The sequence below is a fragment of the Phyllobates terribilis genome, unplaced genomic scaffold (genome assembly GCF_046119375.1).
Source record: "Phyllobates terribilis strain yellow unplaced genomic scaffold, ASM4611937v1 Scaffold_4__5_contigs__length_816908805, whole genome shotgun sequence".
Lineage (NCBI taxonomy): Eukaryota > Metazoa > Chordata > Amphibia > Anura > Dendrobatidae > Phyllobates > Phyllobates terribilis.
Window position 1 is genome coordinate 320,183,830 of NW_027362764.1, and position 22,324 is coordinate 320,206,153.

Below are 22,324 nucleotides of genomic sequence, written 5' to 3' on the forward strand. Positions count from 1 at the left end.
GGCTGCTGAGAAGCAACAAATTGTGGAGTGTTTAGGTCAAGGCATGACTACAATCAACATTGTGCGATGATCAGGATGAAGTGTCTTGGCAATCAAGAAGTATGTAGCTGATTCACAGTACACACGTGTGCGTGCTGATAAGGGCAAATTGAGGACTCTTTCCTACAGGCAATTACATCAGGTTGAAAGAGCAGCGGCAAAAAAGCCTTGTCATAGCAGCAGACAAGTTTTTGAAGCTGCTTGTGCCTCCAACGTCCCCCGAACAACAAGATGCAGGGTCCTTCAGAGGTTTGCAGCTGTGCATACGCCATCCTGTCGACCTCCTCTATCCACTTCACACAAGCAGAAACGGCTCCAGTGGGCCAAACATTACATGAAGACTGATTTCAAAACTGTTTTGTTCACGGATGAGTGCCGTGCAGCGCTCGATGGTCCAGATGGATGGAGTGGAGGATGGCTGGTTGATGGACACCCCCGCAAACACAGCTACAGCGCCAACAAGGAGGAGGTGGAGTAATGTTTTGGGCTGGAATCATGGGGAGAGAGATTGTCGGCCCCTTTAGGATCCCTGAAGGCGCTAAAGATGAACTCCATAATGTATGTGGATTTTCTCAAACAGCACTTCCTGCCATGGTTCAAGAAGAAGAACCGTGTATTTCACAGCAAGATCATTTTTCTGCATGATAATGCACCATCTCATGCTGCACATAAAACATCTGCATCTCTGGCTGATATGGGCATAAAAGGGGACAAACTTATGGTGTGACCCCCATGCTCCCCTGACCTCTACCCCATTCAGAACCTTTGGAGCATCATTAAAAGGAGTGTCTATGATGGCGGGAGGCAGTTCACATCTAAGCAACAGCTCTGGGAGGGTATTCTGTCCTCATGCAAAACAATTGAAGCAGAAACCATCCAAAACCTGACAAATTCAATGGACGAGAGAGTTCAGAAGCTCCTTTCGAACAAGGGGTCCTATGTGAAAATGTAACATCACCTAGAATAAAGTTTTGAGTTGAAAACTGTTTGATTTCAGTTTCTAACAACCTGCTAATGCTTATAATTTCAAAAATGACCATTTTTTTGGTCTTTATTAAAATGAAAAGGTTGATCGAAAAGTTTGGGGGATCTAAGAGTGTTGCAACCCAGTAGTCATGATTACTCCGAATTCTGACAATATGAGGGTCATGCTGCAGGTCGTGCAGCAAGAAGGCACTTATGTGTATTGCGCATCTCGGAGCCCCAAAATTATTTTCCGGGCTAGATGCAGCTAAAAATTATTATTAATTTTAAATCTGGTGAAGCTTTAGTATAGATGGCCTAAATAGGATCAGTGCTGCACACTGCTACAAAGCCCAAATTATTTTCCAGTCAAGATACAGATAAACATGATTAGTAATTTTAAATCTGGTGGAGCTTATTATAGATGGCCTAATAGAATCAGTGCTGCACACTGCTACAAAGCCCAAATTATTTTCCAGCCAAGATACAGATAAACATGATTAGTAATTTGAAAGCTTAAAACGGTTGGTAGGGTGATTTTAACCAATCATCAAGCTTTTACTCTCCCCAGGATGACACAGGGGTAGAAAAGTCGTTTCGGATCCATGATTTGTTCATCTTTATGAACGTGAGTCTGTCTACATTATCAGTGGAGAGCCGCGTGCGCTTATCTGTCAGCACACCACCAGCAGCGCTGAACACACGTTCAGACAGAACGCTGGCTGCGGGGCATGACAAGATCTCCAAGGCGTAAGTGGCTAGCTCCGGCCATTTATCCAGATTGGAAGCCCAAAAAGAGCAAGGGTCCAGTGACACAGTCGTGGCTTCAATGTTTACTTGGAGATACTCCTGTACCATCGTCTCTAGGCGTTGACTATGTGTCAGACTTCTTGTCTCCTGTGGCCTTGCAAAGGATGGGCTAAAAAAGTGGTGAAATGATTCCGCAAAATTGATGTTACCAGCAGATACTGTGGTTCTGTTACGGTTTGAGTGCTGAACACTTGAGGGTCCCACGGTTGGCAAGTTGGAACTGTGAGATTCACTACGTGCACCACTGGTATTTTGTGGAAAAGCACATGTAAGATTCTGCAACAGTCTCTGCTGATACTCCTGCATGCGTGCATCCCTTTCTATGGCAGGAATAATTTCTGCAAATTTACTTTTGTACCGGGGATCTAACAGTGTGGCAACGCAGTAGTCAGGATTATTTCTAATTCTCACAATTCGAGGGTCATGTTGCAGGTAGTGCAGCAAGAAGGCACTCATGTGTGTTGCGCATCCAGGAGCACCAAGTCCCTGTTGTGTTGGTGGCGAGGTAACAATCATGCTTCCTTCCTCTGTCCTCTCCCCACAACCTCGCACAACAGAAATGTGATCAAGGTCTCCCTCATCTGATGAGTCTTCCATCAGTTCGTCCTCCACTTCTTCCTGGGCTCCTGCACCTTCCTCACTAGTTTGGCTGCTACCATGCGCCCTGGTAAAACCATCTCCCCCACCCTCACATGCCTGCCGCCTTGGTGCTGCCGACCGTCTGGACCTTGCAGATGTTAGCCCTTCCGCATACAACTCCTCCTCCTCTACTTCCTCCACCTCCTCTTGTGCCACCACCTGACTCCGAATTCTGTTTAACATGTGCTCCAGCATGTAAATCACCGGAATAGTCATGCTGATAATGGCATCGTCAGCACTAAACATCTTCGTCGCCATTTCAAAACTGTGCAGAAGGGTGCATAGGTCCCTGATCTGAGACCACTCCTCCAGCGTGATTTGCCCCACCTCTGAATCTCGTTGGCCCAGGCTATACGTCAGAACGTATTGCACCAGGGCTTGTCGGTGCTGCCACAGTCGCTGCAACATGTGCAGAGTTGAATTCCACCGGGTAGGCACATCGCATTTTAGCCGGTGAAGTGGCAGGCCCAACGACTTCTGTAGAGATGTAAGTCGCTGAGCTGCGGGATGCGAACGGCGGAAGTGAGCACACAGCGACCGTGCCCTCTGCAGAAGGCCATCTAGTCTGGGATAGTGGGCTAAAAATTGCTGGACAACCAGGTTCAACACGTGAGCCATACAAGGCACGTGTGTGACATTGCCCCGGCGAAGGGCCGCACCCAGGTTTGCAGCATTGTCGCACACGGCCTTCCCTGGTTTCAGGTCCAGTGGAGACAACCATTCATGAAATTGGTTCTCCAGAGCTGACCACAACTCCTCAGCTGTGTGACTCACATTTCCCAGACATTTCAATGTAAAAACCGCCTGATGACGTTGAGCCCTACTGCCAGCATAGTAAGGAGGTGTGCAGGATCCCTTCTGCGCAGTTAGAAAGCTTGTGGCATGACCAGACAGGCTTTGGGTGCAGGTGGAGGACCGAGAGGAGGTTGAGGAGGCAGAAGCAGTGGAGGAACTTTGACATAAAGAGGATTGACACACAACTCATGGGGACGGCAAGACTTGGACAGCAGCCCCTTGTCCTGCTGTCACCATAGTTACCCAGTGCCCAGTCAGCGACATGTAACGCCCCTGTCCATGCCTACTCGTCCAAGTGTCTGTGGTGAAATGCACCCTGTCACACACAGAGTTTCTCAAAGAAGTGGTGATGTTGTGTGCGACATGCTGGTGGAGCGCAGGCACACCTTTCTTTGAGAAGTAGTGCCGACTGGGCATCTGGTACTGGGGCACTGCGACGGACATAAGGTCTCGAAAATCCTCTGTGTCCACCAAGCGGAAAGGCAGCATTTCTGTAGCCAAGAGCTTGCAGATGGTGAAATTCAACCTCTTAGCTTTCTCATGGCTAGGAGGAAATGGTCTTTTACTTGTCCACATCTGAGGGACCGAGGGCTGGCTATTGTGCTTAGACGGGGTTGATAAGGGTGTCCCCGGCAAACTGCCGGTCTGTGAGGAAGATGCAGGCGGACATGTTAGGTTGCCTTGATCCAAAGGTGGTGCTATCGATGTCGGACAGCGCTCAACACCAGCTGGTGTTACCACCTCCAAAGAAAATGATGACCTGCCAATCACGCTGGCTGTTGCGGGTAAAGAGGTGGCAGGTCTGCGCCCCAAAACAGGTGTGACTGCTGTCCCCCCAGTCACAGAGGATGAAGAGGCCGCGGATGCACAAGATATGGCAGATGGTGGTTGGCCCGGCCGGCTAGGCCGCATTGTAGCACACTGAGCTTCCCACTGCAACTTATGCTTCATGTCCATGTGCCGGTTCATGCATGAAGTACTCAAACTATGTATTTTTTGGCCTCTACTTAGCTTTTGCTGACAAATGTTACAGATAACACGAGTTGGGTCATCTTTATCGATCTGAAAAAATGCCCAGGCTATGCAAGGCTTAGCACCCATGCGACCTGAAGAGCCACCACGACTTGTGGTGAGAGGCAGAGTTGTGTTTGAGGATGCAGTTGTTGACGTGCTTCCAGTACTACATCTCTGTCCAGGAAGGCGCAACCTGACCTCGTCGTCACTAGCATCTTCCTCCACCTCCTCTGCTGACCTCATCTCTTGGCTGACTGTGGGTTGACAGTAAGTGGGATCTCCAACCTCATCATCATCACCCTGTGCGTTATCACACCCGTCGTCCTCAGAGCCAACCTGTTCCTGCCCTGACAAAAAACTAAAGTTGTCGCTCCAATCAGGTATTTGAGTCTTATCATCGTCTTCCTCATTGTCTCCACCAACAGGAGTTACAGTTTGGGAATGAGGGTCTACATTATGGTCAGAACCTTCTGCGTCTGGTCCTGGATCCGACTCATAAAGATTCTGGGCATCAGTGCAGATCATTTCCTCGTCTGGATTCACAGAAGCGCTGGAGTCGACCTCTGATTCCCAGGCTATAGTATGAGTAAACAGCTCTGCAGACTAAACCATCTGTTCTACCTCATACTCAGACGGGCAGCTGGAGATTTGGGAGCTGTGAGGAAGCAAGTGCGATTGGGGTGACACCTATGAGGACTGGAGTATTTGTGATGTTGAAGTTGATGTGGAGGAGAGCCCACTTAAAGGAGCACTTGATATCCGTTGAAGCACCTGCTGTTTTTGTGCCTCATCTGGAATTTGTAGCGATTGGCGTGGCCGTAAGAAAGGGATCTTATCACATTGTCCGCTAAAAGAAGTAGACATTTTAGTTTGGCTGGAAGATGGTCTTTCTTCTGCAGATGTTACTGTTGCTTTAACACCTACCCCACGGACACAACCTTTTTTCCCCTTCCCAACACGCCTATTCCCCTTTCCACCAGCAGCAGGCCTTTTTCCACTCATTTTGGTGGTTAACTAATTCACAACTCTGGAGTTGTTTGCACAAAAAAACAATGGATGGGAACCGAGCAGAGCTGAGTGGCCAAACTGTGGTATTAGGCCAAAACTATTGGCTGGGTTAGATGCAGAAAAAAATTATATTCAATTTGCAACCTGATGGAGGTCTGTATAGATGGACTAATACAACAAGTCCCACACACAGCTAGAAGCCCAATATTTTTTCAGAGGTAGATGCAGAAAAAAATATATTCAGTTTGCAACCTGATGGAGGTCTGTATAGATGGATTAATAGAACAAGTCCCACACACAGCTAGAAGCCCAATATTTTTTCAGAGGTAGATGCAGAAAAAAATTATATTCAGTTTGCAACCTTATGGAGGTCAGTATAGATGGACTTATAGAACAAGTCCCACACACAGCTAGAAGGCCAAATATTTTTTCAGAGGTAGATGCAGAAAAAAATTATATTCAGTTTGCAACCTTATGGAGGTCAGTATAGATGGACTAATAGAACAAGTCCCACACACAGCTAGATGGCCAAATATTTTTTCAGAGGTAGATGCAGAAAAAAATTATATTCAGTTTGCAACCTTATGGAGGTCAGTATAGATGGACTAATAGAACAAGTCCCACACACAGCTAGAAGGCCAAATATTTTTTCAGAGGTAGATGCAGAAAAAAATTATATTCAGTTTGCAACCTTATGGAGGTCAGTATAGATGGACTAATAGAACAAGTCCCACACACAGCTAGAAGGCCAAATATTTTTTCAGAGGTAGATGCAGAAAAAAATTATATTCAGTTTGCAACCTTATGGAGGTCAGTATAGATGGACTAATACAACAAGTCCCACACACAGCTAGAAGCCCAATATTTTTTCAGAGCTAGATGCAGAAAAAAATATATTCAGTTTGCAACCTGATGGAGGTCTGTATAGATGGATTAATAGAACAATTCCCACACACAGCTAGAAGCCCAATATTTTTTCAGAGGTAGATGCAGAAAAAAATATATTCAGTTTGCAACCTGATGGAGGTCTGTATAGATGGATTAATAGAACAAGTCCCACACACAGCTAGAAGCCCAATATTTTTTCAGAGGTAGATGAAGAAAAAAATATATGCAGTTTGCAACCTGATGGAGGTCAGTATAGATGGACTAGTACAACAAGTCCCACACACAGCTAGAAGCCCAATATTTTTTCAGAGCTAGATGCAGAAAAAAATTATATTCAATTTGCAACCTGATGGAGGTCAGTATAGATGGACTAATAGAACAAGTCCCACACACAGCTAGAAGGCCAAATATTTTTTCAGAGGTAGATGCAGAAAAAAATTATATTCAGTTTGCAACCTTATGGAGGTCAGTATAGATGGACTAATAGAACAAGTCCCACACACAGCTAGAAGGCCAAATATTTTTTCAGAGGTAGATGCAGAAAAAAATTATATTCAGTTTGCAACCTTATGGAGGTCAGTATAGATGGACTAATAGAACAAGTCCAACACACAGCTAGAAGGCCAAATATTTTGTCAGAGGTAGATGCAGAAAAAAATTATATTCAGTTTGCAACCTTATGGAGGTCTGTATAGATGGACTAGTACAACAAGTCCTACACACAGCTAGAAGCCCAATATTTTTTCAGAGCTAGATGCAGAAAAAAATTATATTCAATTTGCAACCTGATGGAGGTCAGTATAGATGGACTAATAGAATGATGCTATGCCCAAAAGATTTTACTTCACTAGGTGCAGTAAAAAAATTGGTATTCTATACACAGTTGGTATATCTTGCAACACAGATAGGCTACTCCACTGACTAACACACTCTGCAATAGGCCAAAAAGGATTAGCTTTGCTAGATTCAGCCAAATGCTGTGAAAAAAACTTGCACAGCCCTGGCACAGACCTGCCTGGCAAAAACTGATAGCAACTGATGTAACCTAGTCCTGAAAAGGACTCCAATTACAATTAGTCTTTACTCCCACAATCTATCTATTTAAGAGCACAGACCTGCCTGATAAAAGTCGTAGGAAATGCTGTAACCTAGTCCTTAAAAGGACTGCAATCACAACTATTCCCTACTCCCAAGCTATCTGTAGATTTGTGCGAAAATTGGCTTGAAATTAACAAGGTATAGCGCACACAGCAACAGCGGTGCCGTCTAACACGCAGCTGCAGCAGTGAGAAAATGGTGGCGACGGGGAAAATGGCTTGGTCTTATAGGGCAAGGACATGTGACATACACTGCCAATGACACATGCCCTTGCTTGTGTGAAAAAAAGCACTTCGCTCCGTGTGTGCGCTGCTGATAGGCTGACAGATTGCACCTCCCCACTGCAAATGCGGGAAAGAGAAAAAAAAATGGAGATCTTCATTGTTCCTGCAGAGATCCATCCCCTGCCCCTCCCCCCACCCCGCTGTACACTCAAACTGCGTATTAACATTAATTTTCATCATTACTGAGAAAAAATCCAGTTATGATTTTGGTGCACGAACAGCTATCGAACATAACCTCGAACAGCCGAATTTTTCTCAAATTGTTCGTGTTCGCCGAACGGCTCGAACACCGCCCAAAACAGCTCGAATTTGAGATTGGCGAACAGTTCGAGTAGAACAACGCTCATCTCTAGAGATCACACATGTACCATGCCTGGCTCATGTGCTTAATCTCGTGGTTCAGTGGTTTCTTAAATTGTACCCCGAGTTGCCAGATCTGCTCGTCAAAGTAAGCCGCCTGTCAGCTCATTTTCGCAAGTCGACTACAGCTTCCGCCGCCCTTGCTGTGTTGCAGCAGCATTTGCAGCTTCCGTCACACCGACTGGTGTGTGATGTCCCCACACGTTGGAACTCTACCCTCCACATGTTGCAAAGGATTTGTGAGCAGAGGAGAGCAGTTGTGGAGTACCGGCTGCAACAAGGCCATCGAAATTCTGGTCAGACTCCACACATAAGACCTTAGGAGTGGACCTGGATGTCTGACATATGTACCATCTTGTCAAACTTTGAGGAGTCCACCAAGATTGTGAGTGGCGATGACGCCATCATTAGCATCAGCATTCCACTTGTCTGTCTTTTGCAAAGCTGTCTGAAGAGAATTAAAGAGGAGGCATTGCAGCCAGAGTATGATGAGATGGATCAAGAAGCCATAGCAGTCGATTACACACAGCCCAGCCTCATCTCATCCCAACGTGCATTGGGGGACAATGAGGGAGAGGAGGAGGAGGAGGAGGAGGAGGAAGAACAGGAGCTTGTATCATGCGCTGTAGACGGTAGTACCTGTACAACTGTCATACCGTCGGTTCAGTGTGGGTGGCCTGAGGACAGGGGGGAGGAAGAGGAGGGGAGGAGAGCATGGTCAGTCGTCATCTTGGTGAGGACACGGAAGTCTTGCCCGTTGCCAGTCTGGCACGCATGGCTGACTTTGTTACTCTGCCTTAACCGTGACCCCCGCTACAAGGAGAACTTTCACTCTCTTATTCCTGAGGTGGAGAGGTCTACAAAAATGGGGCAGTACCAGAAAGCCCTTGCTGTAGAACTGTTAAAAAAATTCCCATCTGAACACTCTAGCGGCAGAGGTCACAGTTCGTTGCCCAACCAAGGTGTACATGCGAGAGAGATGCAACACCAATCCAGCAGAGGCAGGGGAACACTGTCAACGTTCTGGGACAGTTTTCTTAGACCCTCCCTTCAGACAGACCCTGAGGCGCGGGGTACTCTCACAAGGAGTGGAAAGTTTCAAAAGATGGTGAGGGAGTACCTTGCCGACCGTACCAGCGTCCTCCGTGATTCCTCTGTGTCTTTTAATTATTGGGTATCCAAGCTGAACACTTGGAATGAACTCGCTCTGTACGCCTTGGAGGTCCTGGCCTGCCCTGCCGCTAGCGTGTTATCGGAGCGTGTTTTTAGTGCCGCTGGGGGAATTATAACTGATAAGCGCACTCGCCTGTGAACTGACAATGCTGACAAGCTGACCCTTATCAAAATGAACAAGGGCTGGATTGGGCGAGACTTCTTATCACCACCAAATGACAGCAGAGTAACATAAGGTCAAATCCACTGTGTTATTTCAGGAGGTGTATTCACATGCACCGCTTCACACCCACACATGGGTATACGCTTCCTCATTTCGGCTGTTTTATGTTCTTCTCCTTATCCTCAGACTCCACCACCACTATACCACCAGGGTGACCATGGTCCGTGTTGCCATTATTGAAAGTTTCTCCGTCCTTATTTTTGTCAGCTTTTGCTTGTAAGGCATAAGCAAAGACTGTGGGAGACCCACTCCCCAATAATGGGAGTAATATTTTTAAGATGCTGTACTGTATGGCTCTTGTAAGGGGCATTAAAACCGTCTTGTTAAGCTACTGCGACCTCCACCACTTTTCCAAGGGGCATTAAAACCGTCTTGTTAAGCTAATGCGACCTCCACGTCTCTTCCGAGGGGCATTAAAAGAATCTTGTTAAGCTACTGGGACCTCGACGTCTCTTCCAAGGGGCATTAAAACCGTCTTGTTAAGCTACTGTGACCTCCACCACTTTCCCTAGGGGCATTAAAACCGTCTTGTTAAGCTACTGCGACCTCCATGTCTCTTCCGAGGGGCATTAAACCCATCTTGTTAAGCTACTGGAACCTCCACGTCTCTTCCGAGGGGAATTAAAAGCGTCTTGTTAAACCACTCTGAACTCCACAGCTCTTCCAAAGGGCATTGAAATGTTGTTTTTAATTAACTCTAACCTCCACGACTCTTCGAACGGGCATTGCATTTCCTCCTAATTTCTGGCAGCTTTTGCTTGGAAGGCATAAGCAAAGACTATGGGAGACCCACTCCCCAATAATAGGAATAATGTTTGTAATATGCTGTACTGCATGGCTCTTGTAAGGGGCATTGCAAGTTCCTCCATCCTAATTTTTGGCAGCTTTTGCTTGGAAGGCATAAGCAAAGACTATGGGAGACCCACTCCCCAATAATGGGAATAATGTTTGTAATATGCTGTATTGCATGGCTCTTATAAGGGGCATTGCATTTCCTCCTAATTTTTGGCAGCTTTTGCTAGGAAGGCATAAGCAAAGACTATGGGAGACCCACTCCCCAATAATGGGAATAATGTTTGTAATATGCTGTACTGCATGGCTCTTGTAAGGGGCATTGCATTTCCTCCTAATTTTTGGCAGCTTTTGCTTGGAAGGCATAAGCAAAGACTATGGGAGACCCACTCCCCAATAATGGGAATAATGTTTGTAATATACTGTACTGCATGGCTCTTGTAAGGGGCATTGCAAGTTCCTCCATCCTAATTTTTGGCAGCTTTTGCTTGGAAGACATAAGCAAAGACTATGGGAGACCCACTCCCCAATAATGGGAATAATGTTTGTAATATGCTGTATTGCATGGCGCTTATAAGGGGCATTGTATTTCCTCCTAATTTTGGCAGCTTTTGCTTGGAAGGCATAAGCAAAGACTATGGAAGACCCACTCCCCAATAATGGGAATAATGTTTGTAATATGCTGCACTGCATGGCTCTTGTAAGGGGCATTGCATTTCCTTCTAATTTTTGGCAGCTTTTGCTTGGAAGGCATAAGCAAAGACTATGGGAGACCCACTCCCCAATAATGGGAATAATGTTTGTAATATGCTGTATTGTATGGCTCTTGTAAGTGGCATTGCAAGTTCCTCCGTCCTAATTTTTGGCAGCTTTTGCTTGGAAGGCATAAGCAAAGACTATGGGAGTCCCACTCCCCAATAATGGGAATAATGTTTTTAAGATGCTGTACTGTATGGCTCTTGTAAGGGGCATTAAAACCGTCTTGTTAAGCTACTGCGACCTTCACCACTTTTCCAAGGGGCATTCAAACCGTCTTGTTAAGCTACTGTGGCCTCCACCACTTTTCCAAGGGGCATTAAAACCGTCTTGTTAAGCTACTGCGACCTCCATGTCTCTTCCGAGGGGCATTAAAACCATCTTGTTAAGCTACTGTGACCTCCACCACTTTTCCAAGGGGCATTAAAACCGTCTTGTTAAGCTACTGTGACCTTCACGTCTCTTCAAAGGAGCATTAAATGTGTCTTCTTAAACCACTCTGAACTCCACAGCTCTTCCAAGGGGCATTGAAATGATGTTTTTAATTACCTCTAACCTCCATGGCTCTTCCAACGGGCATTGCATTTCTTCCTAATTTTAGTCAGCTTTTGCTTTTCAATGCAAAGGCGAAAACTAAGGGAGACCCACTCCCCAATAATGGGTAGAAGGTTTTTAGTAAGCTGTATTCCACGTCTGTTTCAAGGGGCATTGCAGTTCCTCATAATTTTTGGAAAGCCTTCCATTCACTGCTTAAGGCCAACAGTGTACAGAAGACCCAGTTGCTATAAATGGAAAAAATGGTTTAGTTAAGGCCCTCTGACCTCCATGTCATTTCCAAGGGACATTGGAGTGCCTCAATATTTTTGGTAGGCATTGCACTCACTGTATGCCCTTTAACTGTGTAGCCAAACCGCTCCTTTTGTTACAGAAACATATCCTACAAGACATATGTGGTTGACTGGCCTGATATTGATGTGAATGGTCCCTGTTCCTCTTGCTCTTTCTCCTTTGCCACCACCTCATCCATCATTTATCACCTGAAGCTTTGTTTTAACGGGAGTCATAGAACTGGGATAGTAGCAGGAAAACATCCAGCAATCCTCGAAGGAGGTAGGATATGCGCCAAAACGCTGACCACCTCAGGCCTAGCCGCTGCTACATAAATGTGCTTGCATTCCAAGAAAACAAAGCAGATGCTAACTTCTATCATCATCATCATGCTCCTCACCTTGGCACTCTCAACTCCCCTGATGGAGAAGCCAGGGCCCACCGGAGGAGTCTGGTTCTCTGGTGGGCTCGTCCAATGCTGCCCTAAAGCAGGCCAGGCTAAGAAAAGTGTGGGGGAAGGTGACAGGAGAAACAGGGGCGGCTGGGGACCGTTTATGGACACCCGGCCACCCCTAGGCGGCTGGGGACCGAATATGGACACCCGGCCGCCCCCTGGCGGCTGGGGACCGAGCGTGGACACCCGGCCGCCGGATGGCTGGAGACTGAGTATGGATACCTCGATGCCGAAGCAGCCATGAGGTAGTGGCCAGCTTCGACCTCCTCCAAACTAAAAGGCCCCATTTCAAGTGCAAGCTAGGTGTATGGAATTGTAGCCTGGGGGTGGGTGGGTGGGTGTCAGGCTGCACACTTACGCTTGCATTCCAAGAAAAAAAAGCAGATGCTAACTTCTATCATCATCATCATGCTCCTCACCCTGGCACTCTCAACTCTCCTGATGGAGAAACCAGGGCCCACCGGAGGAGTCTGGTTCTCTGATGGGCTCGTCCAATGCTGCCCTAAAGCAGGCCAGGCTAAGAAAAGTGTGGGGGAAGATGACAGGAGAAATAGGGGCGGCTGGGGACTGTGTGTGGACACCCGGCCGCGGGGCGGCTGGGGACCGAGTATGGACACCCGTTCGCTCCCTGGCGGCTGAGGACCGAGCTTGGACACCCGGCCACCGGGCGGCTGGGAACTGAGTATGGATACCTCGCTGCCGAAGCAGCCATGAGGTAGTGGCCAGCTTCGGCCTCCTCCAAACTAAAAGGCCCCATTTCAAGTGAAAGCTAGCAGTATGGTATTGCAACACCAACAAAAGTTCACTTTGGGAAAAAGAGGTGAAACATGAAGGGAGAAAGGACCCCCTTATTATAAATAATTGCCTCTATTATCCTGTAGATAATCCCAAACTGACACAAAAGGAGTTTGAATCAGAAATATATAAATTTTATTACGCAATATAAATTTAATTACACGATAACGATAAAAAAGTGTAAAAACGGATAGGGAGGGGAGAGGACAGCTAGAGAAGGCAGGGTAAGAAGCGGACACCCTGCTCAGAGACTAACATCCCTTAAGGCAGCTTACAATATATAACAGATGTAAATATAGGCTGTCGGCTAGATAGTATGATGATAGAAAATCCTGGCAAAAAACATGCCAGGTAATGTCAAATCTACCAATGATAATATGGAAATGCAACATGTAGCATATATGACCAGCAACAGTAGATTATAGGTTCAGAGATGACACTTTGAAAATGTCCATGTCATCAAGTCAGTAGAATTATATGGTTTCCATTACCTTGGGTCATTGTTGGTAGAGTCTAGGACAGCGTGGGGTAAGATGCTAGGGATGCCTGGCAGCCTCGACGCGCGTTTCGCCCGGAAATGGCTTCGTCAGGAGGCGTGGCTATCGTGCAGGAGGGAGACACCTTATATATGTGATTGTGCCAATCAGAAACATTCGCGTGGTGAGGCCCTGCCCCCGGCAATGACGCGGGCACGACACGCCATACGCGACAAGGAAGGGGACGGAGTATCCCCTCCGTTGCCGCGGCAACGCGCCCAGCCTACGCCGGAGCGGAGACACGCCAGCACAAGAAAAGAGTAGTATGAGGGTGTGTGAGGTGATAGGGAGCAAATATAGGAATGCCGGATCTAATAGGAAGTACAGTTTGTACCAAGATCGCTCGCATGGCAAAGCTCAGCCCCTGGCGATGATGCGGGCACGACACGTCGCACGCAGCCAGAACGGGGATAGGATATACCCCCTGTTGCCGCAGCAACGCGCCCAGCCCACGACGCCGCCGGACCTGAGACAAGCCAGCGAGGGAGACAGAAGGTATGAGATTACATAAGGTATATAGAGCGGATGTAGATAGACGAGGAGCTATAGAAAAGTGCAGCGCAATGTCAACACACGGAATGGCCACTTCACTGTGTTGCAAGGCGCTGCACTCCCATCAGCAAGGGACATGGGATCAAGATCCCATGGAGAAAAGACGGCTAAATGGACTATAAATGTCTACACAAAAAAACAGATAATCATGTAAATGAAATAGATCATACATATACAGATGGATATGGGAAAGACCATTTAGCCATCAAAAGATATATATGACGATCTACGAACAATATTACTCACATTTGAAGTGTCTTACGTGAAAATAGGCTAACTTCTGAAATAGTAATATTATTATTATTCTGTAAGTTACGAAGTATACCCCTATAATAAAATAGATAAATGGCCAATCAAGACAACAAATCATAGATATACAAAACAGTATATCAAAGATGGCAAACACCTAAAAAAGAGATTTTACAGCTAAATATTGGATATGAGGATAACAATACATCTATTTTATATGTTCCTCCATGTTAGTTCTTATCATCCAGAGGTTGTAGACATGCTTATTATATTAGATGATTGAAGAGGTTATCCATTCAGAAACAGTTAGCCGTTTTCCAAAGTTCATTGGGGTATTCATTAGGTCATATCTTCCGCTGGCTTAATATACAAATGAAATTCATTCGGATAGTCCGCACCTCCTCACGATCACGGCATAGTATATCTGAATCGAATGAATAAAAGAAGATGTAAGATAAGAGCATAAAAAAGAGTGCAAAAAGACAATGACCCAGAAGAGTGAGGGAAAATGACAGAAGGTGTCAGTATAAAAATAGCGCAGCACTTAATTTTACAAAAAAGACTTGAAACTGACCATATCATTCAACCCCTTTGGGGAGATAGTGTCCAGTAGCACGATCCACCGTGTCTCTTTTTGAAGCAGCTTCTTTTTGATATTTCCTCCTCTAATCCCCATATATATATGATCAATACCCCGAACTGTTAACCCACGTGGGTTGCCTTTATGGTTTTCTAAAAAGTGTTTTGGTATTGTTTTAAGGGAATTAGGATCAGTACAAGAAGAGGCATTGTTGATATCTCTGATATGTTCTTGTATGCGTACTTTTAAGGCTCTAGTGGTCATGCCTATGTAAATTAGTCCACAAGGACAGGTGAGATGGTAGACAACTGCTTCAGTGTTACAAGTAGTGTAGTGGACAATGCAAAAGGACTTCTCTCCATTGGAGTTGCAAAAATGCGACACTTTTGGTAAAAATCTGCATATCGAACATCTGCCACAAGATGAACTGCCCCAGGGCGGACCTTTACTCCTAACTAAAAACAAATTTTTTGGGGGAATATAGTGACTATTAGTTAGTAAGTCACTCAATGTGTTAGATTTCCGCCAGGTTACAGCTGGTCGGTTGGGGAGCTGACTTTTTAAGTCTTTGTCAGTCAGTAATAGAGATGAGCGTTGTTCTACTCGAACTGTTCGCCAATCTCAAATTCGAGCTGTTTTGGGCGGTGTTCGAGCCGTTCGGTGAACACGAACGATTTGAGAAAAATTCGGCTGTTCGAGGTTATGTTCGATAACTGTTCGTGCACCAAAATCATAACTGGATTTTTTCTCAGTAATGATGAAAATTAATGTTAATACGCAGTTTGAGTGTACAGCAGGGTGGGGGGAGGGGCAGGGGATGGATCTCTGCAGGAATAATGAAGATCTCCATTTTTTTTTCTCTTTCCCGCATTTGCAGTGGGGAGGTGCAGTCTGTCAGCCTATCAGCAGCGCACACACGGAGCGAACTGCTGTTTTTCACACAAGCAAGGGCATGTGTCATTGGCAGTGTATGTCACATGTCCTTGCCCTATAAGACCAAGCCATTTTCCCCGTCGCCACCATTTTCTCACTGCTGCAGCTGCGTGTTAGACGGCACCGCTGTTGCTGTGTGCGCTATACCTTGTTAATTTCAAGCCAATTTTCGCACAAATCTACAGATAGCTTGGGAGTAGGGAATAGATGTGATTGCAGTCCTTTTAAGGACTAGGTTACAGCATTTCCTACGACTTTTATCAGGCAGGTCTGTGCTCTTAAATAGATAGATTGTGGGAGTAAAGACTAATTGTAATTGGAGTCCTTTTCAGGACTAGGTTACATCAGTTCCTATCAGTTTTTGCCAGGCAGGTCTGTGCCAGTGCTGTGCAAGTTTTTTTCACAGCATTTGGCTGAATCTAGCAAAGCTAATCCTTTTTGGCCTATTGCAGAGTGTGTTAGTCAGTGGAGTAGCCTATCTGTGTTGCAAGATATACCACCTGTGTATAGAATACCAATTTTTTTACTGCACCTAGTGAAGTAAAATCTTTTGGGCATAGCATCATTCTATTAGTCCATCTATACTGACCTCCATCAGGTTGCAAACTGAATATAATTTTTTTCTGCATCTAGCTCTGAAAAAATATTTGGCCTTCTAGCAGTGTGTGGGACTTTCTCTATTAGTCCATCTATACTGACCTCCATCAGGTTGCAAATTAAAAATAATTTTTTGTCTGCATCTAGCTCTGAAAAAATATTTGGCCTTCTAGCAGTGTGTGGGACTTTCTCTATTAGTCCATCTATACTGACCTCCATCAGGTTGCAAATTAAAAATAATTTTTATCTGCATCTACCTCTGAAAAAATATTTGGGCTTCTAGCAGTGTGTGGGACTTGTTCTATTAGTCCATCTATACTGACCTCCATCAGGTTGCAAACTGAATATAATTTTTTTCTGCATCTAGCTCTGAAAAAATATTTGGCCTTCTAGCAGTGTGTGGGACTTTCTCTATTAGTCCATCTATACTGACCTCCATCAGGTTGCAAATTAAAAATAATTTTTATCTGCATCTAGCTCTGAAAAAATATTTGGCCTTCTAGCTGTGTGTGGGACTTTCTCTATTAGTCCATCTATACTGACCTCCATCAGGTTGCAAATTAAAAATAATTTTTTGTCTGCATCTAGCTCTGAAAAAATATTTGGCCTTCTAGCAGTGTGTGGGACTTTCTCTATTAGTCCATCTATACTGACCTCCATCAGGTTGCAAACTGAATATATTTTTTTTCTGCATCTACCTCTGAAAAAATATTGGGCTTCTAGCTGTGTGTGGGACTTGTTCTATTAGTCCATCTATACTGACCTCCATCAGGTTGCAAACTGAATATAATTTTTTTCTGCATCTAGCTCTGAAAAAATATTTGGCCTTCTAGCAGTGTGTGGGACTTTCTCTATTAGTCCATCTATACTGACCTCCATCAGGTTGCAAATTAAAAATAATTTTTTTTCTGCATCTAGCTCTGAAAAAATATTGGGCTTCTAGCTGTGTGTGGGACTTGTTCTATTAATCCATCTATACAGACCTCCATCAGGTTGCAAACTGAATATAATTTTTTTCTGCATCTACCTCTGAAAAAATATTTGGGCTTCTAGCTGTGTGTGGGACTTGTTCTATTAGTCCATCTATACTGACCTCCATCAGGTTGCAAACTGAATATAATTTTTTTCTGCATCTAGCTCTGAAAAAATATTTGGCCTTCTAGCTGTGTGTGGGACTTTCTCTATTAGTCCATCTATACTGACCTCCATCAGGTTGCAAATTGAATATAATTTTTTTCTGCATCTAACCCAGCCAATAGTTTTGGCCTAATACCACAGATTGGCCACTCAGCTCTGCTCGGTTACCATCCATTGTTTTTTTGTGCAAACAACTCCAGAGTTGTGAATTAGTTAACCACCAAAATGAGTGGAAAAAGGCCTGCTGCTGGTGGAAAGGGGAATAGGCGTGTTGGGAAGGGGAAAAAAGGTTGTGTCCGTGGGGTAGGTGTTAAAGCAACAGTAACATCTGCAGAAGAAAGACCATCTTCCAGCCAAACTAAAATGTCTACTTCTTTTAGCGGACAATGTGATAAGATCCCTTTCTTACGGCCACGCCAATCGCTACAAATTCCAGATGAATAGTTCACTAAGTACCCTATATTTATTATGCAACTTTGCTTTACATTTATATATAATGATGGTAGGGTATGAGATATATTTTCTGTCTTTTGTAGGTTTTGCTTCTTTTTGCTAGTGTGAACATGCTCCTATTTCTTGCATGTCTACCATCTTAGACCTCTGTTCACATTGCTTGGTTTTTTGTCTTGTTTGCATTCTGTGCAATTTAAGGGTGTGGCATCCCTTTTGTTGAACTGATTAGTATATATGTAGCTTACCACGGGCCTAGGTGGTCTGGAGTTGGGACCCGGTCGTATTTGTCTACCCTTTTATATGCATTGCTTCAACTTTGATATACAGTAAGGTTTTTAATATAGACAGTATAGGTACCGTCCCAATTTAGGGTCACCTTGCCGCTGGTGGGACGGCTTGTATACTTTTTTTGATCAAAAATAGTTCACTAAGTACCCTATATTTATTATGCAACTTTGCTTTACATTTATATATAATGATGGTAGGGTATGAGATATATTTTCTGTCTTTTGTAGGTTTTGCTTCTTTTTGCTAGTGTGAACATGCTCCTATTTCTTGCATGTCTACCATCTTAGACCTCAGTTCACATTGCTTGGTTTTAAATTCCAGATGAGGCACAAAAACAGCAGGTGCTTCAACGGATATCAAGTGCTCCTTTAAGTGGGCTCTCCTCCACATCAACTTCAACATCACAAATACTCCAGTCCTCAAAGGTGTCACCCCAATCGCACTTGCTTCCTCACAGCTCCCAAATCTCCAGCTGCCCGTCTGAGTATGAGGTAGAACAGATGGTTGAGTCTGCAGAGCTGTTTACTCATACTATAGCCTGGGAATCAGAGGTCGATTCCAGCGCTTCTGTGAATCCAGACGAGGAAATGATCTGCACTGATGCCCAGAATCTTTATGAGTCGGATCCAGGACCAGATGCAGAAGGTTCTGACCATAATGTAGACCCTCATTCCCAAACTGTAACTCCTGTTGGTGGAGACAATGAGGAAGACGATGATGAGACTCAAATACCTGATTGGAGCGACAACTTTAGTTTTTTGTCAGGGCAGGAACAGGTTGGCTCTGAGGAAGACGGGTGTGATAACGCACAGGGTGATGATGATGAGGTTGGAGATCCCACTTACTGTCAACCCACAGTCAGCCAGGAGATGAGGTCAGCAGAGGAGGTGGAGGAAGATGCTAGTGACGACGAGGTCAGGTTGCGCCTTCCTGGACAGAGACGTAGTACTGGAAGCACGTCAACAACTGCATCCTCAAACACAACTCTGCCTCTCACCACAAGTCGTGGTGGCTCTTCAGGTCGCATGGGTGCTAAGCTTTGCATAGCCTGGGCATTTTTTCAGATCGATAAAGATGACCCAACTCGTGTTATCTGTAACATTTGTCAGCAAAAGCTAATTAGAGGCCAAAAATTACATAGTTTGAGTACTTCATGCATGAACCGGCACATGGACATGAAGCATAAGTTGCAGTGGGAAGCTCAGTGTGCTACAATGCGGCCTAGCCGGCCGGGCCATCCACCGTCTGCCATATCTTGTGCATCCGCGGCCTCTTCATCCTCTGTGACTGGGGGGACAGCAGTCACACCTGTTTTGGGGCGCAGACCTGCGACCTCTTTACCCGCAACAGCCAGCGTGATTGGCAGGTCATCATTTTCTTTGGAGGTGGTAACACCAGCTGGTGTTGAGCGCTGTCCGACATCGATAGCACCACCTTTGGATCAAGGCAACCTAACATGTCCGCCTGCATCTTCCTCACAGACCGGCAGTTTGCCGGGGACACCCTTATCAACCCCGTCTAAGCACAATAGCCAGCCCTCGGTCCCTCAGATGTGGACAAGTAAAAGAACATTTCCTCCTAGTCATGAGAAAGCTAAGAGGTTGAATTTCACCATCTGCAAGCTCTTGGCTACAGAAATGCTGCCTTTCCGCCTGGTGGACACAGAGGATTTTCGAGACCTTATGTCCGTCGCAGTGCCCCAGTACCAGATGCCCAGTCGGCACTACTTCTCAAAGAAAGGTGTGCCTGCGCTCCACCAGCATGTCGCACACAACATCACCGCTTCTTTGAGAAACTCTGTGTGTGACAGGGTGCATTTCACCACAGACACTTGGACGAGTAGGCATGGACAGGGGCGTTACATGTCGCTGACTGGGCACTGGGTAACTATGGTGACAGCAGGACAAGGGGCTGCTGTCCAAGTCTTGCGGTCCCCACGAGTTGTGCGTCAATCCTCTTTATGTCAAAGTTCCTCCACTGCTTCTGCCTCCTCAACCTCCTCTCGGTCTTCCACCTGCACCCAAAGCCTGTCTGGTCATGCCACAAGCTTTCTAACTGCGCAGAAGGGATCCTGCACACCTCCTTACTATGCTGGCAGTAGGGCTCAACGTCATCAGGCGGTTTTTACTTTGAAATGTCTGGGAAATGTGAGTCACACAGCTGAGGAGTTGTGGTCAGCTCTGGAGAACCAATTTCATGAATGGTTGTCTCCACTGGACCTGAAACCAGGGAAGGCCGTGTGCGACAATGCTGCAAACCTGGGTGCGGCCCTTCGCCGGGGCAATGTCAAACACGTGCCTTGTATGGCTCACATGTTGAACCTGGTTGTCCAGCAATTTTTAGCCCACTATCCCAGACTAGATGGCCTTCTGCAGAGGGCATGGTCGCTGTGTGCTCACTTCCGCCGTTCGCATCCCGCAGCTCAGCGACTTACATCTCTACAGATGTCGTTGGGCCTGCCACTTCACCGGCTAAAATGCGATGTGCCTACCCGGTGGAATTCAACTCTGCACATGTTGCAGCGACTGTGGCAGCACCGACAAGCCCTGGTGCAATACGTTCTGACGTATAGCCTGGGCCAACGAGATCCAGAGGTGGGGCAAATCGCGCTGGAGGAGTGGTCTCAGATCAGGGACCTATGCACCCTTCTGCACAGTTTTGAAATGGCGACGAAGATGTTTAGTGCTGACAATGCCATTATCAGCATGACTATTCCGGTGATTTACATGCTGGAGCACATGTTAAACAGAATTCGGAGTCAGGTGGTGGCACAAGAGGAGGTGGAGGAAGTAGAGGAGGAGGAGTTGTATGCGGAAGGGCTAACATCTGCAAGGTCCAGACGGTCGGCAGCACCAAGGCGGCAGGCATGTGAGGGTGGGGTAGATGGTTTTACCAGGGTGCATGGTAGCAGCCAAACTAGTGAGGAAGGTGCAGGAGCCCAGGAAGAAGTGGAGGACGAACTGATGGAAGACTCATCAGATGAGGGAGACCTTGATCACATTTCTGTTGTGCGAGGTTGGGGGGAGAGGACAGAGGAAGGAAGCATGATTGTTACCTCGCCACCAACACAACAGGGACTTGGTGCTCCTGGATGCGCAACACACATGAGTGCCTTCTTGCTGCACTACCTGCAACATGACCCTCGAATTGTGAGAATTAGAAATAATCCTGACTACTGGGTTGCCACACTGTTAGATCCTCAGTACAAAAGTAAATTTGCAGAAATTATTCCTGCCATAGAAAGGGATGCACGCATGCAGGAGTATCAGCAGAGACTGTTGCAGAATCTTACATGTGCTTTTCCACAAAACACCAGTGGTGCACGTAGTGAATCTCACAGTTCCAACTTGCCAACCGTGGGACCGTCAAGTGTTCAGCACTCAAACCGTAACAGAACCACAGTATCTGCTGGTAACATCAATTTTGCGGAATCATTTCACCACTTTTTTAGCCCATCCTTTGCAAGGCCACAGGAGACAAGAAGTCTGACACATAGTCAACGCCTAGAGATGATGGTACAGGAGTATCTCCAAGTAAACATTGAAGCCATGACTGTGTCACTGGACCCTTGCTCTTTTTGGGCTTCCAATCTGGATAAATGGCCGGAGCTAGCCACTTACGCCTTGGAGATCTTGTCATGCCCCGCAGCCAGTGTTCTGTCTGAACGTGTGTTCAGCGCTGCTGGTGGTGTGCTGACAGATAAGCGCATGCGGCTCTCCACTGATAATGTAGACAGACTCACGTTCATAAAGATGAACAAATCATGGATCCGAAATGACTTTTCTACCCCGTGTCATCCTGGGGAGAGTAAAAGCTTGATGATTGGTTAAAATCACCCTACCAACCGTTTTAAGCTTTCAAATTACTAATCATGTTTATCTGTATCTTGGCTGGAAAATAATTTGGGCTTTGTAGCAGTGTGCATCACTGATTCTATTAGGCCATCTATAATAAGCTCCACCAGATTTAAAATTACTAATCATGTTTATCTGTATCTTGACTGGAAAATAATTTGGGCTTTGTAGCAGTGTGCAGCACTGATCCTATTAGGCCATCTATACTAAGCTCCACCAGATTTAA